Source organism: Meleagris gallopavo, chromosome 4 (genome assembly GCF_000146605.3).
Source record: "Meleagris gallopavo isolate NT-WF06-2002-E0010 breed Aviagen turkey brand Nicholas breeding stock chromosome 4, Turkey_5.1, whole genome shotgun sequence".
Lineage (NCBI taxonomy): Eukaryota > Metazoa > Chordata > Aves > Galliformes > Phasianidae > Meleagris > Meleagris gallopavo.
This window is the reverse complement of record NC_015014.2, coordinates 47,091,697-47,111,002: the sequence shown is the minus strand read 5'-3', so window position 1 is coordinate 47,111,002 and position 19,306 is coordinate 47,091,697. Positions and strand designations below refer to the sequence as shown.

The window sequence follows — 19,306 nt, the reverse complement described above, 5'->3', positions numbered from 1 at the left end:
GCCTTGAATGTCTTCAGAGATGGAACATCATGCTTTTCATCCTTCCTGGGCTGAGCCCACTCTCTGCTCCCTGACAAAACTCTCACCAACTTCAGTCAGAACTCAGAAACAAACAACTGTGGAAGTGAGCTTTCTCATTTTTTATGAAAGTGAGATACTGCAGTGGAAGTGCTAAGACGTGGCTTGAACCAACAATTGAGCACCTAGTAGGAAGGCAGGGCCAACTCAGAGGATCTCAGGTGCACGCAATGTACTTGAGTGACCAAAAGAGGTGGAGCCAGGTTCCACCCCTTCCCAAACCTCACTTAAATGTTGGCAGTAGAGCTAAGGGTATCTTGCTGGAGGTTCCTGCATACCTGAGGCCTTCTGAAGGTAAGTAGCTTATTTTCTCTGTTGCTGTTGCATTTGAGTAAATCTTCACTTGCTGCAGCTTGGGACCTAGCTGCTCTGCTGTTGTTGCTGTTTTCCATTGCATTACAGATGTGTATGTGAAACAGCCCTATTCCTGGAAATGTTCAAGACCAGGATGAATGGGGCTCTGGGCAGTCTGATGTAGTGGAAATTGTCCCTGACTATGGCAGGGACCAGCTGAGATTTAAAGTTCTTTTCAACTCAAATCATTTTATGATAATTCTAGTGATTATTCACTTCCAGATGTTTTTCTATTGTTTGTTGCCTCTAAGTTTGAAGCTGGCTTCTAGTTGACAAATCTGTGTGTGGCAGTCCAAGCAGATGCTGGGGCCCAGGAGAAGCCATGTGTATTACTGCCTCTGTTTCTGGAACAGTGTGTCCTAATTAATTCACTAAGGGTTTGGTTAAGCAGTCTGTCAAAGTCATTAACAAGAAGTGGATGTAGCTGTGTTTCAGACAATATTCCCTCTCTTAATGGCTCTGCCTCCAACCAGGCGAGGTGGCAGAACTCAGTAAATCTGTATTTATCAGGAAAGCAAAGTATTTCTAAAATCTATTTCATACATTATGAGGTAGGTGTGACTTCACTGGAGAACATTTTAATACTAAGATATTAGACAGTATGTTGTCAGCTAGATTCTGATAATCAGTACTTACAACTGGTACACAAAGTCTGCTGGCATCTACTTTTTTTACACCTGTTTAAAAACAGCTTCTTTTGAACTAAAAATATAATTGATAGCTAATAAAAGAACATATTAAATTCTTCACAGTGCAACTTGATATGGTGCAAATTGTTACGGTACAAATGAACTGAGTGGTGTCAAGTGAGATCAGGCATGAGCTAAATAGAATAGTGAGGAAATCTGCAGTCCCCATCAAAAGATAATATCAAAATAACTAAAAATTCATAAGCAAATGATGTAAATTCCTTTGCTATCTATACAGTTCTTTTAAAAATCTGATATGAAGAAAAAAATCTATGTAAATATGGAGGACACTTCTCACTGGAAGCAGAACTGGTGCTTTATTTTATTCCTATATGCTATTCAGACTATTTAATTGGATTCAAATTCTTTTCTATTCATGTTTTTACACTTTCTGTATCCCCTGTTCCAAATCTTTTACTATCATACCAATAAGTCTCTTTATTTTCTGATACTATGAGTTGTCTTGTACTTTTAAAATCTTGTACTTTTAAAATAAGATTACTGTTAAAATTTAGCTTTGGATGTGTTTGCAATTAAACCTTATCTATATCCTATAGTCAATGCATTTTGTACATACTAGATACTTAAACAGTGGCACAGTACTTGTATTAGTGTTTGCAACATTTGACAATGAGAGAGGGGTAACTGATTCCTCCACTTCATTAAAACAAAAAAGACAAAAGCCTTGCTGAGCATTTGCAGACTTTGTTATTCCAGAGACTCAAATGCTCTAAAAACTCTGCCTCGGGTAGCCTGATAGCTCTTTCCTGACTTAGGTATATAGATAGCAGGCATTGGGATCCACTTGACACAATGGGGTAATAGCATGTCGGCAAAGAATCTTGCCATCCTGATGAGGGTGCTTTAACCTTGGCGTGCTGATAGTCTTTTGTAATGAGGTGAGTGAAGAGGTCAGCAGTGGAAAACGCATGAAGCAGGATAATGGAAGACACAGATCCCTCTGGATGAACAAGTGGAAAAGATTCACCTTTAATGCCTGTACACAAATGCAGCCTGAAAAACAAAAAGTAAAGCTGAGACTCTGCGTGTAGAATTCCCACTGTTGAAGCAGTGGGATAGGCTGCATGATAGGAAGACTGTGATGGGTGCTGGGGGCTTTATAGGTTGTGGGTTGCCTTTACATAAAAGTCTCACATCATTCAACTCCATACAAGAACTGGCCTTATTCATTCCTCTTAAGTACTATGTTCCTTACGCTTTTCTGTAAAATCTTTCCTCAGTGTTTTGAAACATAGTCAGTGTAATATTCACTAACAGCCTGCAGTGAAAATCTGTACGTAATAGGCTATGAAATAAATTAACACTGATGTTCTTCTGAAAACGATGTTGTTATCACATCATAAAACCTCCATGTGGTAATCATCTGGTGTTTGGGATTGCAGGCTGACATAGTGTTTAAAAAAAACATAAAATTGCAGCAATAAATTTGTTATCTACTTCTACACTTTAAAGTTATGTTTTATATGTATAACCTTTTACCATTCCTTCTGTTTATACTGCTCAAAAAAATTGCGACTTAGGTAAGAACAAAATTGGATCAACTTGCTCCAGGGTGAACGAACCTTTAATCTTCTTCTACTATTTTTATTCTTGTTTGAGGTTTTCTTTTTTCTTTTTATCTCTCCAGCCTCCCATTATTTTTATTTAATAATTTATTCCTGCAGATTTTTGTTTCAAAGACATGATCTCTGAGAGAAAGTTAACTAATAAGCTATTTTTATAAATAAGTGGAATTATTACCAATAAACTTAGACTTACTGCATGATATTTCCTTATCTCCAATGAATCATGTAAAACTTTAAGATACTACTGCAAAGCTTATTTCAATTCATAATTAGTATTAATAGCATTTATAATCTTCTTTTAGGACAAGACAATAATAAGAGTAGAAACTACTGCTAATACTAGTAGAAGTGGTAATAAGAGCACAGTAATAAATGGTAACAGTAATACTACTGCTCCTATTACTACCACTATAACTGATAATACTAATATTGGCTGTCATGTTTATTAAAGTCAGAAATTAAGATTTGAACTGTCAGTTCTACTTATTTCAGAATGACTTTTTTTACTAACTGGAATGTGTCCCAAAATTTCACAACCATAGCCAAGTTCTTCTGTCGTTGCACTTTTGAATGGTACTTTGCACTGAACTCAGCAGTACTACTTAGCAGGAGTAGAAGCTGCAGAGCAAACTTCTGGCATTGTTCTAGCATTAGGCAAATGCCTGTGACTTGTCTGCTGTGTGTCTTGAAGTCTGGCATAATGTCTATTTCCTGCATTTTAATAAATGTAAAATACATACTGAATTGGCAAAAAAAAATTACATTAGAACACTAAAGATATGGTACAGCACTGCATACCTTTGATTCTGCTGTTTTCACATTAGCATGTAAGACAGTTAATGAGTTAAATAATATGACATTACCTTATCATAAATTTAACGAAAAATCGTGCTCCGAGAACAAAAAAATGTTGTGAGTTATCATGAAGTATAAAATCATGGCATCTTTTCATTATCTGTAAGTGAAAAGAGTGTTTCTATTTCTACCATTAATATAATAAATTACACATCAACAAGCATGATGTAAATGTAGAAGAGCATAAGGGAGGGAGGAAGAAAGATTTCTAAAGTAGTTTAAATGGTTTTGGTTCTCTTTCCAACATGATAAAGAGATGTTTCTCACTATACTTAAATCTAGACCTATATAAGTCCTAGATCTTTTTTTAACAGTGGATAAAAACACTACCATTCTGAAGCTCGATGAGTTTTCACACAGTCTTTACATGAAGGGCCTTCTTTGAGTTTCTAAATTACATATTCTGATACTTCCTGGAAGTCTGGTGTTAACATAGTGATATTAATGTTGTGTTGCAAATGAACAGTATGTGGCATTTGGTACTGAATCTCATTCCAAGTGTTTTCCTCAAGGCATTACTGACTGATGCTAAACTCGGGGTTAAATTTACCTTCTGTCTACTGAAGTAATTGAAAGAGTGAAACAATCAGCACAGCACTGCTAGAAAACCAGTAAGAGTCCCTCTTTTGTAAGATGTGAGGACTCTGAATTGTTATTGCAAGTTGTACAGTCCAAGTGCCTGGGGTGGAAAATACATGCATGTCAATTTATTTGTGTGCTATTCCAAGATGGCATATATGCACAAAGCTGTATAAATACATGTACAGCAGTAGGAAGACCAAGCTTTGGAATCCCTGAAACGTTGTTTGAACTAAGTACAGATATTTGGGGAACTGCAAACAAGAGTAAACAAATCCTGTTTGTTTATAAACTGTTTATAAACTGATCCATTATCCTTACAGAAAATATAAGCTAACTACTTGCGCTAAAATTTAAGCCAATTTACCCTTTTATTTTTCAATTACAGTCAAGGTTTGGGGTAAATTTCACGCTGTCTTGGATCTTTCTTACGGTTGCTATTTGTCTACATAACAGTAAAAGACTCCTAACTAATAGATGTCCCTGGAGAATATGAGTGACACTGCTTCCTTCTCTTATCACAAAATTTTGCAGTTCACCAGCAAGCAGTTGTACTCAGGTGCAAGCATCTGCATTCCTTTTCTAGATATTTTTATCAAATATCTTTTGATATTTGTTATTACATCTTTTGGATTTCATGTTATGTTGCTGACCTTTGTAAGATCTTAGTACCTTCAGAGGCAGAGCTCCAGTGGCTAATTATGAGAGGTTTTTCCAGTTCTCAGCATTAGTTTTGCTAGCTTCCCATTCTACTGACATATCTTTAATATAGAAAAAGATGAACTCAAATTGCTTAGCTGCATTCTCTGCACTGCAGTGATCCATTTGGTCTAGCTTTTCTATAAGTTAAACAGTATCTTTTCAGTCTCTTGCTAGAAAAAACTTCTCATGCACCTATCTTCTTGTAATTATGTCAGAAAGAAAGCCAGTGGTCTGGGTACATTCCTTGGAATGATTGGTTAAGTGGACCAGCATTAGCTAAGGAGGAGGTAATAAACTAAGACACAGTTATATATTTAAACAATTTAATTCCTTTTTTTTGCTTTTTCTGCTTTTTTATCATTCTTCTAAATATTAGTGCAATAAAAACTAAATAACAATTATGTTCTTTATTTCAAAAAGACCAAGCCTAAGGCAAAATGATGTTATAAAATAAATACTTCAGTCTACAGGAACAGTTACTCGTGCATTTAGCTGAAAGTCATTTTGTCTAGTACCTTACAGCAAAAACAAAATGGAAGAGTTTGTTGTAATTATTTCACATGTGGCTTTGAAATTGAATATAGTAAATGTTAACACTGGGCTTTATAAGTGATCGAAAAACTTGTCATTTAAAACTTTCAGTGATTAAAAGAATCCTTCAGTTTTAAGGACAAAATGAAACTTTCATAACTTCTAAAACTTTCAGATATCCTACAGACATACTAGGTGATTGTGCAGTTTAGCCTGAATTTTAGTCTAAAATGTATTCATCTATCAAATTAGATATTTCTTATACAGAATCACTGTTCTTATCAAATTACTTACACTGAACTATCTCAATCTTGAATATATTGCAAACTCCCTATCATTATTTAAATCACAAGCTATGAAATGATATTGTACCTCTCTCATGAGGTGATTAGATTAGAAAAGATATATGGCATACTCAATAGTAATAACTCAGTACAATTCTTATAATGTAATATGTGGTTTGTCAAATAGAACTTCCTTGACACTCTTGAAAACTGTAGATTTTTAAGCCATCTGATTATCTTACTAAAGGATTATTTTTCCTGGTAGTTCCTGATGGATACTATGAAAGCTTCATACTGGTAAAACAGTCTTGTTTCAAAAGTTATTTTGTGAAATTGTTGTGAAGGTCAAACTACACTCATAACTATGTCCTTTTCAATGGAAAAAAAAAAAAAAGACTATTGAAATAGGTGGATTCAGATAAATCCCACCAGTTATGTTTGACAGTAGTTTCCACATTTTCTATAATCTCACATTAATTCTTTACTTATTCAAGAGTGTTTGTGAAGAGGAAATACACGATGGGTGGGAAGTGTCCTTAGAAGAGTACTGATCCTAAGATGTAGAACCCCCCGTCAATGGCCTTCATCTGAACACGGAACCATCTACCACAGCCTCCTGGCTATGACCATTCAACTAATTTCTTATCCACTGAATAGTCTCCACTTCAAATCTGTATCTTTCCAATTTAGAGATAAGGATATGGGATGAGACTTTGTCAAAGACTTTGCAGAAGTCCAGGTAGGTGACATTAGTTGGTCTTCCATTTATCTATTGATGTCCTCACTCCACTGTAGAGGGCCTCCAGACTGGTCAGGCAGATCTACCCTTTGCGAAGCTGTGCTGATTGTCACAGATCACTTCCTTGCCTTATATTTGCCTATATATCTATTCTTTGATCTTCTCAGAGAGGTGAGGCTCACTGGCCTATAGATCCCTAGGTCGTCTTTTCTCTCTTTCTTAAAAATAGGAGTGATGTTTCCTTTTTTCTTATTGAGTAGCTCAACCTTCACAGTCTTTTTTTTTTTTTTTGCTGCTTCTCCCTTTTCATACATCAGAGAAGGGACATCCTTCTTGATCTGTCTCTTCTGACCAACGTACTTGTTATTTTTCACATCTCTCACTAAGTTGAGTTCCATCTGTGTTTTGACTTTCCTGATCCCATTTCTGCATATCCAGCTGGCATCTCTGTATTCTTAGGTCGCACATCCTTGCTTCTGCTGTCTGTTCATTTCCTTTTTATCCCTCAATTTAACCAGCAGGTCCTCATTCAGTCATGCCAGTTTCCTTCCTCTTCTGCTTGATTTCTTATACTGAGGGTTGGAGAACTCTTGTGTACTTGGAAGCTCTTTAAGCACACCTTTCCAGCTCTGTTCTGTTCCTTTGTCCCTGTGGACATTTTCTCAGGGAAATCTTATCCAATAATAAACATGCAAGTGTATGTTTGCGTAGACACCATTAATATCTTTCAAGGTCTAGTCTTATTCATAAATGTTCAATAAGGAGACAGCACACAGTCTTTCAAAAACAGCAAATACTCAAAATAACTACTGCAGAAATAAAATAAATAAATAAATTGCAATGTGCTTCTGCAAAAGAGTGTTATAATAAATTTCAGTAAAGTATAATCCTGAAAAAACAAAAACTCCTGTCAGCTGCTTCCCTAAACAGAAGACTGCGATGGATACACTTGTTAAATTGTCAACTGTTGTATAGCGTAGCAATTTGTTGAGCATTTAAAATAATAAAAATGTATTTCTTCTTCTGCTGATAAACTTATAAAGAAAAATAGTGTTAAAGGCTTAGAATCCTTCAGCTGAGTTGTCTGTTTAAAAGTACAAAGAAAGTCTTAAGTAAGGAAATTCTTAGAGACTTGTGAGGTGCTGTAAGAGCTTGCTGAGAGAAGCTCTAGATGTCCATTTCTGGAGGTGTTCAAAGACAGGTTGAACAGGGCGCTGGTCAGCCTGATCTAGTGTATGGCAGCTATGCCCATGGCAGGGGCAAATGGAATCAGTGGGCTTCGAGATCCCTTCCAACTGAAGATGTTCTAAGATAGTGGCACAAGGAGGGACTATCCACTATGCCCTCCAATGGAAAAGCAAGGGCCATCACATAAGGCCAGCAGGGGGAACAGCCTTTCAGGTTTTAAGGTTTGGATTCCCATGCAACTGGCCACAGACTTGTAGGACTTTTCAAATAAATGTTATAGATGTAAAAAGTACACAGCATTTCAAGGGGAGATTGCTCTTCAAAATATTTTTCCATTCTGTTGCCGCTAAATGGGAAAACCATTTTGGGCTTTATATTTCCCTTCAGCAAGAATTGTCAAAGATGGTTAAATTAACCAAAGATGGTTAAACTCAGTGATGTGACATATCTACTTGACAATTTTTATTCCTTATTCAGCACCTACTTCTACTGACAGTATTCTATCTGTAGTGGACTTTTTTTTCTGGATGGCTGGTCTTGTGCTCTATGACGCCCAGTTTTTTTGATATCTGGTTAATACCAAGCAAGCTACCAGTGAAGGAGTCGCATTGGCAATACTTTCCCCTTTTGCTATTTAAAGAGTAGTCAGGATTGAAAAAATGAAGAAAACTGACCCAGTTTTTATCTTAGTTCTACTGATGGGACTTGATCTGAACTTTGTTAAAGACTTGTTAATGATGTCTAATTGAAATACATTTAAATATATACTGTAATTGCTGTGGGGTTGAATAAGACCTAAATTAGTCCTCAAGAATACTATAGTTCGTGTTTACAAAGGGAATTTTAGAGCTCTTATTGCTGATTTATTGTTTTTTTAATTTTTTTTTTTTGCTCCACTGAGGAAAAGAGCAAAAGATCTAATAGCTCTTAAAATACTGGAATGCACCTTAGAAATTCTCCTGTATTAAATGAATACGTATATAGAGTGTATGTACTCTCGGTGTTCTATCTCCCTTTGTCTTAATCAGATGATTAAGACTCAAAAAAACAAAATCTAGTCCTCAGATTAGATTATTCAAATTATTTATGTGCTAATGAGTATTATAAGCAACTTGTTTTTCAAAATTCTGCACAATACAATGTCACACTACTGTGTTTCCAGTTTATCTTCTCATTTTTGAGGTTGACAGTGACTTGTTTCTGTTTAACTTTGAGGCTATGGACTGATGAAAAACAGTTTACAGTGTTTGGTTAGCTAATGTTTGTGCACTGGTTTTGAAAATAAGGTGTCTGTCTAAATGCAGCATATAACTGAACTCATTTCTTTCTTAGTTCTTTTTATTATCTTAATAATACTGAAGACACTGTTTTCTCAAATACATACTATAGTATGTAGTTTAGTAGGATTTTTGAATCTATCTCATGAAACTCACTAGCATGCCACGCATTGCCTTATATGTGCTGTCATATTTAAGATGGAGGAGGTCTTCAAAATGCAGAATATGAGTAAATAACTTGCAACAAATAACTTTAAACTAGTGCATTTCATTTTATATGTTGATACTTGTCTCATATTTCTAAATTTAACATTAGCTTCCTGAAATAATACTTCTGATTTAAATATTCAAGTTTTCCCATTCTAAGTAAGGTATTTTCTAATCTTTATTTAGAGTCTAATTTGCATAAACATTACTCTAAATGAGTCAGCTAAGAGTAAAATGTACTTCATTATGCCACATGATCAATTAAAATGAGTAATTTAAATATTAATAAATAATTATTTTATAGTGCTTTCTCTCAACTGAATCCACAGTAACTAACAGACTCATGAACAGTAAGTAGGAACTCTGGAACAATTAATATACAAGTTCAGGTAGTACAGCCTGAAAAAGGCATGCTAGTCACATAATTCAGGTTATCCACCTGCTGTAACCTAAGTCTACATTTAAAAATATGATAGCCTTTAAAATAAGAGTCAGAAGGAAGACACAAAGAGAATCTTTCTATGAATTATCTGAAAATGTCATTGCTGAGAGTGGAAAAAATGTTCTGTCATACAAAGCCAAGCCATTTCCTATGGTGATTGGAAATATTCTCTTCTGAGGGACAAAAGAAGATGGGGAATAACAAGTTTTGAAATCCTATAGTAGATAAGCTTTTCTGAAATTTTCAAGTCAAATTACAATAATAGTAATGACAGAACTAGTGCACAGTACTCTGACTTAATCATGTTTCAGGAATAATTTAGTTTCTCAACTGTCTGAAAAGTACAAGTGACACTGCCATTTTTTTCCTGAGGAAATGCAGGGAATGCAACAAGAAAGAAGTGTTGGTAGTGTAGCTTTCCTATGAGGGTGGAAATTACAGCTGCAATATATATGCCGACATTTGGCATCAGTCAGTGGGATGAGTCAGCCTCACAAAGGTGATGGTCTGGACCTTAACATAGGACACAGTCCTTTTCTGGCAATGGCAAATCTGATTTCACACTACCCTACAGTTATATGTTAAAACAAACTTACTGATATAGATGCATATTCAATGCCTATTAAATTCTACAGTTTTTCCCTGCAGTTCTTTATATAGGGTAAATACCTTGTTTATCTTGACTCTGAAGCTCACTTCTGTGTATACTTGCGCTGCTAAGGTTATATCAGCAAGAAATTTCAAATGCTGAGAAATTCCAAATATATGCCAATAAAATCAGAATGCAACTGCCTATTGGAATTTTTTCTAACACTTATTCACATTTTACTTATATCTGCATAAGAAGTTGTTTTTTGTTTGTCCTTGTTAATCTCCTGTTCTGAGTGTGTTATGGCCAGTTTAGGCTATTTGCAGAGCAGAAGAGAAACAGGAATAATATCTGGATCACATGCCAAGGTTTATTTCATTCAACCTACAATATTAATGAGATTCTTCAGATAAATTATTTATCTTCAACAAACAGTACCTAAAGGAAATTGGGTATTTCAGATGAAGTCTCTCCAAAACTTTTTATTTCGTTATATTTCTATCATAATATCAATTCAGGATCAGTTACTTAATCTATTACTTAGCCTGACTGGAGGAAGCTGCACTGTTAGATCATCAGATATAACCTGGCAAGAAATTATTCCTCAAGTAATTGAAATAAAAGCAATACTGAGATTTTGACAGTTGTAGCAGTATCAGTTACAGCAAGAAGAGACAGTTGGAGAGTGTTGCGTGTACAGCCACTTCTGCAAGGAGCATAATGGCATCTGTCTTCCTCTCAATGTTTGGATATCTGTTCTTATGTTACTTGATAAGATAATGCCATGACCTTGCTGCAAATATGTGTGAATAGTTCTGCCTCAATGGATTTTTTTTACTTCTATTCAGACTTTCTACTAGACAAAACCAACACAGTTTCATTATGTACATTGACAATGGTAAAATTTCTCTGTATAGTGGAAAGTCCAAGCTATTTTAAACTGGTTAAGGAAAACATTTTGAAGTTACATCAGTAGTATTCATAAATGCACTATGCATGGAAAACTATTTTTAAGGCTGTTATGCCATGGTTTAGGAAGGAGAAAATGACCAAAGGGTGGGAGGGAACAGCAGATTAGGGGCTAGATAAAGTTTCATATGTAAATACAATTCCAAGAGGGTTCACTCATGATACCAAGAGAGACAGTGCAGTTTGTGTCCATCGTCTATAAAAAGTTGTGATACCCAAGGTCTCCAATAACTGTAAAAAAAAAAAAAAAAAGCTAATGTTGCTATCAGAAAAAAATAAGAACCCAAGGAAGTATAGGCTTCTCTGCAGTCCCTTATAAGGAAACATGACCTTTTGGAATTAATTTCCAAGCAAGAAGACAATCAAACTACTCACCAAGAATTTACCAGGGCAAATTTCTCTTGACATGCCTGCTTGCCTTTATGAAGACAAGAAATGTGTCTTCATAAAATGTGAGAGGAGAGCAGGATACTGTATGTTTACTAGTAAGGCTTTTGACACCTGCTCTTATGCAATTGTACTGAAAAAGAGAGGAACTGTGGGCTGTGCAATAGGACTGTTACACTGGTTGTAAACCAGCTGGATTGCCAACCTGCCAAGGTCAGGGTGCAGTAATCAATAGCTTGATGTTCATTTGGCAGATGTAACCATACCCTGGGATCAATACTGGGGCTGGTATTACTCAATATCTTTATCAGCGGCCTGGATAATGAGGCAGAATTTACTGTCTACAAATTTATGATGTTACGTCAAGGGGAAGAAGTGACTGACAGACATGCCAAATGGCAGATTTTCAAACCAGTAGGTTCCTAATGAAACAAAAATGGACCAACAGGAGTCTGATGTTCAATATGAAAAATACAAATACCTCACCCAAGATACAAATAACCATATAAATCAGCACAGACTGGAAACTGACTAGTTGAGAAGCAATCCTGCAGAAGATAACCTGAATGGTCAGAGTGGATGATGGATTGAATATCAACTAGTATTGTAGTCTCATTTCAGTTCAGACAAACTGTATAACCAAGTAAAATGAGTTTTGTTAGGAAAAGCATGAGCAGTGGATCAAAGTTATCGCTCCTGTTATTTCCCTTTCCTTGTTACTGATGAGATCACACTTCATACTATTTCAGGCCCACTTTTCAGGAAGGATGTTTGGGGGGGGGAAGAAAACAACAGGAGATTGTCAAAAAAAAAAAAGTGCTGCCAAGATGTTCAGGACCCAGAAGAGAGACCTAGGAGAAAATATATAAATTTATCAATAAATTTACAGCTCAGCATAACAATGTTTATAGCCAATGCATAAGGTTTTATTCACCCATGTTTAGAATGTATATTTGAAGGTTTTTTATATACATTTTTTGCTTCTGTATTATAGATATGGTTTAAATACATGTTGTAACTTTCGATTAGCCCTTAAGTGGTCAGGCAGTTGGATTAGTTGACCTTTGATGGTCCTTTCCAACTGAACTGTTTTATTCTGTTCTAGACAGACTTCCAGAATTTTTAAGTACTAGAACATTAAAATGTCTAAAAGGCTAGATTCAAGCATCAAATTACTCATAGTTATTACATCTTTGAAAGGAAAATTAAATGCATGCTCAGAAGAGCTTATAGTTTCATTTTATCCCTATAATCATAATTCAGAAAACAAGCTCAGTACAGCTGATAAAGTCATAGCTGGCAAAGGTAGAATGGTATGTTTCTGGAGGCAATAATTACTGTATATCTAACTTCCTGGGTTATTATCTTGTCATGTACTTAGAATCAGTTTAGTTATCTACTGGGAGATGGAGCTTCAGGGAAAAAGTCAATACAGGTTCAATTCAGTAATTGCAACTGGACAGTTTCCTATGCGTTGTTACCAAGCTAATGACCCTCAGTGGAGCTATGAGTATTTGGGGCATTTCTTTAAGAATAAGGCTATGGTCTTAATAATGGGCAACCTGTAAAAAAGTGAGCTGCATTCTTATAAATCTTGGTCACCAGGATAGATTCATTACCAGGAAGTCCTTGTTTGTACAGTCCTGTTGATGGAATAGGAGCCACAGAATATAAATAATGAAGAATTCCAAAGGAATGAATTGTTTAGCCTGTTGGACAGGGAAAAAAAAATATAGAATCAAAGTTGTGAACTTTTATAAGTTAAAAATCAAGTTTTTGGTAGAGGAGATAGTGTGACAGTGTGGTGACCAGGGGTGAAGGATTTAAGAGCTACAATCTATGTGAAATATGAATCATTCTTAAGTTCCAAAGGGAGGACAAGTAGTCAAATTAGATGAGAATTAAACAAGGAACTACAAAAAAAGAATCAGAGAAGATTATGATATCATCAAAATATTCTAAAAGTGAATTAACAGTTAAATATACATAGACTAGTGCATAGAATGAAAAACTGATAAAGAAGGGCTGGTTTGGAATATCCAAAGAATGGTAAAAGGAAAGAAGGGTTGGATTTCTAAGACATGATTTGTGAGGAGGAAAGTAGAAGAATGAATGTGAGAAGAAATAAACAAGGATGAGTAATTCTGGCTTCACAGTTTAGTTTCAGTGATTGGTGAAAGGAAAGAAGAGATGTAGGAAACTATATAGAGTCATGTCTTCTGAAGTTAAATTTTAGAGTTTTTATTTTAATGATATGAAAAAGGAAAAATAGAAAGGTAATCCAAGGAGAAACAATGATGTGAATCCTGATTAAAAGTAGAGGGGTGATAGAAGTCAAGTACAGAAGATAGTGGATGATTGCAAAATTCATTATTTTCTGAGTTACTCAGCTTTGAAGATACAAATAAAAAGAGTAATATTAACTGCACAAATAACTATTCTGTGGAATCTGTCTTATTGCAGCTATGAATCTAGAGTCTCAGATCAAAATTAAGTGGTTTTGAAATGCCTGTTCCTCCTAGACATAACAAGTACCATGCTCTTTTTAAATTTATTTATATACATATTTAACTATTAAGGGAATGGTATAATTGTAGATAATATCTTTGCAAACTAGTTCATAGTTACGTAGCTTCATATTTGATTAATGTAGCTTCTGAAAATGATTAACATATACATAGGGGGATGTCAACCTAGGAGAGAGAAGGAAAGAAAAGGCCTAATTCTTTCTGCTGCTGCTCTGATTGCTGGAGGGAGACAAGTGAGTTCTGCAGGTCATGTCTTCTCCATTCACTGTAGGGTTGTTCTTATCTACTGCTCTGTCATTGCTCTATTTTATTTTAAGTGTGAGTAAAGCAGTGGAAAAAATGGTTCCTACATGAACTGTGAATGCAGTGCCTTGAGAAACTTCAAAAAATAGAAATACCTAAATAGAAACAATTATGCAATTATGATTTTTGCCACCAGTTAAAATTTATCATCAGCTGTGAATGCATTGTGAATTTGTGAATGTGAATTACTTATGAAAATCTACAGCAGATAATCAGAATGTCTATTCCCATCTTTTACTTTTTTTTCTGATATGCTCACTGCCAGTGCTGATCTCTAGCTCATCAATTCTTCAAAATGTAAAATGAAGCCACTCAGAATTCCTGATTCTTCTCCTCCATAGCACCTGATAAGTTGGAGCTTTTGAGAGAAATGGTTGCCTTTTGGGGGGAACTTCTGTCCAGCAGATCACTGTTTTCTGTCTATGTTTTTACATCAGCACTTTGGTAATGATCAGAGAAAACTGCTGATTTGCCTTGAGCATAAGACATAATCCAAAATAATTTGAGAGGGATATTTTACCAGCACAGACTCCTTAGAGTGCAGAGAACTTGAAGGGCTGCATTTTCATTGTCATTCCATTAGTGTGAACAGAAGTTGTACTTGTAACTCCCTGTGTAATTCGAGAAACTTCAGTGCGAGCAGTAAACAACTTGTCAAGCCTTCCTGACTCTTAAGAATTTTTTCATTCAACTCAGTGAGGTTTTACTCCATAATTTCAGCTGCTCGTTTTTCTTTTTGCTAAAAATGTATGGGGTTATTTTTCTGTAAACAAAATTGAAAAGGCCAATTTTCTTCTGTCTAAGCTTGATTAACTTTTTCTCCCTACCCTAGTAAAATTGATTTTCTGTACAGCAAAATTTAACAAATGATATTAATTTAAATACACTCAAAGCCATGATATTTATTAAAAATACAGCAAGTGTGCCTCTCAGCTTGCAAAATGTAACTACTTAATCTCACAGATCCCTACTGGATCATATGCCAAAAGCGGCTGTATGTTCTATGAATTCTATAGAATGTATTTTCCATTATTCATGATGATTGTAGTTAATATATAATATAATACACAATATAAATAGAATTGAAGCTAATAAATCAGATTAAATGAGTGTCTGAAAGCCGAAGGCTTTACTCTTTTGCTGTGATGAGACGACACCCACAACAGAGATGAGCCAGATGATTGGGGAGAAAAAAAAAGGGAGGATGTCAGGTGACCTAACAAGGCCTTTTATTTGTTCCCCCTGAGCAGAAATGATAACAGAACAGTGAACAGTCCTTTGAGGAACGTAGTAGTTCTCTTCTGGGACAGGTACCCAGGCCTGGAGCATTAACTCTTTAACTCCCAGTGCACTGCATGATGTTTGGTGTGGAATACTGATAAACAAATCATAAAACCATGACACCTGGTGAAAAGTCAATGTGTGGTACAGCTTGTGCCTACAATGTGCCAGCACAGTTGACAGGAGTGAGGCAATAATCATAGGTTGGCACAGGTCTCAGCTGGAGACTCCTTCTTTCATTTGCTGAACATTTATTTTCACTCCAGGAATACCTGCTCCAGGCTTCTCTGACCTTTTACGGATATTTGAAATGGTAGGAGTGGACCTATTGTCATGAACCTTTGCTTCTGAAGAGGGGAGAGAATTTTAAAATATATTGCAAAAGCCCCAAACAACTCTTCTGACTCAGAGAATATTTTGAGAGTTAGAAGATGGACAAAGTGTTTGTAGGACCTTTTGGTGCTACTAGACACTTGACATTGACATCTTGGAGAGAATATTTTTGATTAATTTGATCATTTTGGCTATTTAAGGTCTAATGTGATTTCATGGTGTCATTTTTGCAAAGGATATAGAAATCTAATTCTATTCTAAAGGTTGATTAGAGTCTGAAAACTGAACTGAATCTGAACTGTTTGTGTATTAGTATGGTAAAGATAATGGTTTCTTATGCAGATGAAGGAATGTCTGACTAATAAGAAAACATAATCGAAAGCTCATTTATGACTCCATTAGAACAGAGTCTGTGCCTATAACTGCCTATAACTTGACTGAGCCATGTTTCTAAATATTCTCTTATTTCAGTAGGATTCAGTCTGATGGAATTTCAGTACTACCTAGTTGTGAGGTTGCACATGTAAGTTTTCCTTTATTTGTGAAAATGGACATTTTCCATTTTCTTCTTGAAATAGCAGTTTGTTACTATGCTGTTTTCAATAAAGGGCTCCTACTTTCTTTTCCAGAGATAGCTGAAGTCTGCTACCTTGGGGAGCTACCTCTGTGTTTACTCTTTAAAGTACTTTGGCATCCTGAAATACAACTTGCTGTGTAAGATTTTCAGTTTCTGTTACCATTAAGTCAGAAGCTTGACAGTTTCATGCTCTTACTATTTCTACTTGTTGTTGCTGCTAAAAAAAAAATTATATGTGTCATAAATTTCACACTCAGACTGCTGGACGAAGCCTTGCCTCTGAACTTGTAAATTCTTATACAGAGCTGTCAATGTATCTTAAAAATCTTTCCTTGTGGAGGTTTTGCTTCTGGTATGACATGGTCAAAAACAAAATAATCTTGTACACAACTATTTCTCACCTATTGGAAATACAATAATATCACTAAAATCAGGCCTGATTCTCATTTTATCCATTAAAGAAGATTAGTTCACTGGGGCAGAAGCTGTTTTTTAATATAGAGTTGAATGATGCTCACCTTTAGTTAGATACTACTAATTAACCCCTTATAGACAAAAGATGGTTAATGAAAGGAATCTATTTTGAGTCAATTGATTTTTAAGGAGAATATTAGACAAAAGGAATGTGGTCCTGTGGAATTGCTGCAATCGACTTAGTCCTAAAATGAATTTCAGTTTTTAAAATTGCTGTATCTTGGATACTTGAGCAAGTGTACCCAGCAGTAAGATACCAGACTTTGGTCCCAGCGTGAGAGAGCTGAAGATGGTGGAGATCCTCTTGCCAGGAAGGAAGTTTGAATTCCTCCACTCAAAACTCTGCCTCTGGAGATAGCAGCAAGACACACACAAAAGGTTTATAGAGATATAGAAAGGGCAGATGAGGGCATATTTTCATCAAAAGATGAATCTTAATTATGGAAACAATATAGGGAGGAGGAAACTGATTCCATGCAGAAGTTGTGCTCCTGTGGTGAATGGGAGCCATATGTTCCTTTTTAAGCAGGGGAGTCATAAACCTCAGTGTCTGGGTATATTATTGGTTGTAGCTGTGGGAAAAGTAGCTATTCCTAACTTTTTGCAAAGCCAGGAAGGGACTATTTTTAAAAGTTTTCAGGAAGCATTCTGTAGCAGCTGTAAGAAACAAACCCTATGATGTACATTTTGTGAATATACACAAATATGTACATGATAAAAATGTAGCCTAAGCTTGAAGAGCTTGATAAAGAAACCATATCTGTGAAAAATATATTATTTTCAATCTGTATGTTTCTTAATGTTTTCTAAACAGGATTATTTTAAGAACTCTTATAAAGTCTTTGTAACTCTAATGCAATTATACTATGTCTCTGATGAGGTGAACTATAAGGAAAAGTTATTCCAAGATTTCAGTTATAGTTTAAACATTGTTTTCTAAGTATTTTAGAGAGAGCTTCAGCTATCTGACTCAGTTTGTTGGTTAGATCTCTCTCAAGCAGAATGTGAATGAAGTATATGCATTCAGAAGTGGACAGAAATGGAGACTCCCATGTGAGATACTCCATTTTAAATTCATGTGCACAACTGGTATTTGCACAGCATTGCGTTCATTAAAGTTTTACTAGCGCATTGTAAATGCTATTAAATGCTGTCATTAATAATAAACTTGATATTAATATTAATGGCTTGGTGCTTTCAAAAGCTGCCCCATCAAAAATACTCCAGCAATACTCTTCAACACTTTTGCCTCTCCAGAAGAGGTAATGCTGTGCCGGTTTCAAACACATAATAACAAACCTTGCATGGAAACTGAATTATGAATTTCTGTGTAAAAAAGACAAAGCATACATTGTGTTATGAAAAACCAGTGAGTAATTTAAGTGGGATTTCCTGTAAGAATCTTAAATCACTATTAAAAATTCATAAAAGCTATGTAGATACTGTGAGGATTATACTTAGTGAGTATGGACCTTCAAATTTTAAGATGCTTCATAGTCCTCTATATGAGATTGCCAAGTTTTGTGGTATAATGGTGCTTTTTGGACAATTCCAGTTATATATTTAGTCATATTAACATTCCTGTCAATTTCTGACTTGCACAGGAAATGGCTGCATGAAGATCTTAGTCTGCTTCTGAACTTCAAAGAGGCTACTTAAGTGTTTTGCATCCAAGCAAAAAGGTCTCCCTTTAGTGCTCCTACATATTTTCATTGTTAAATTCATCCTTGGGGTAGTGGGCAGTGATGTGAACTGCTTTTAAACATGTACTAATGAGAGTTTTCCTACCGTGAGCCTTATTCAACAGTCTTTTGAAATCACTGGGAGCTGTATCCGAAGTCTTAATAAGAAGAGGCTCCAAGTATTCTAGGTATTCTAGTATTCTATGCAAGGGTTCTAGCTGAGGAACTGGCGGGACTTATTGACAGGTGTTTAAACTAGGTATGAAGGGGGAAGGGGACAAAATGAGGACCGCTGGGACTGAGGGGGCAGTTTGAGGCTCCAAACAGAACTTGATGGGTGGAGACAGTGGAGTTCAAAGGCTTGGAGAGGGGGGGGGGGATGCTGCTTCTCTTAAGTGCCTATATACTAATGCGCGTAGCATGGGGAATAAACAGGAAGAGCTGGAGTTCTGCGTGCAGTCGCGAGGTCATGATCTCATTGTGATCACGGAGACGTGGTGGGACAGCTCGCATGACTGGAATGTTGTCATGGAGGGCTATGTACTTTTTAGGAAAGATCGGCTGGCTAGGCGGGGTGGTGGAGTTGCTCTTTATGTGAGAGAGCAGCTAGAATGTATTGAACTTCACGTTGGGGGGAGAGTGATGTAGCAGTGGAGAGCTTATGGGTGAGAA

At 35.8% G+C, this 19,306-nt stretch overlaps 1 long non-coding RNA gene across 1 annotated transcript; it reads left to right on the top strand.

Annotated features, from left to right (window-relative positions):
* The first annotated feature begins 344 nt into the window (after positions 1 to 344).
* LOC109367361 lies at positions 345 to 16,907 on the top strand. Its single transcript, XR_002114437.1, has 3 exons — positions 345 to 372; positions 16,373 to 16,424; positions 16,531 to 16,907. It is a non-coding gene; the product is annotated as an uncharacterized LOC109367361 (long non-coding RNA).
* Positions 16,908 to 19,306: the final 2,399 nt, after the last annotated feature.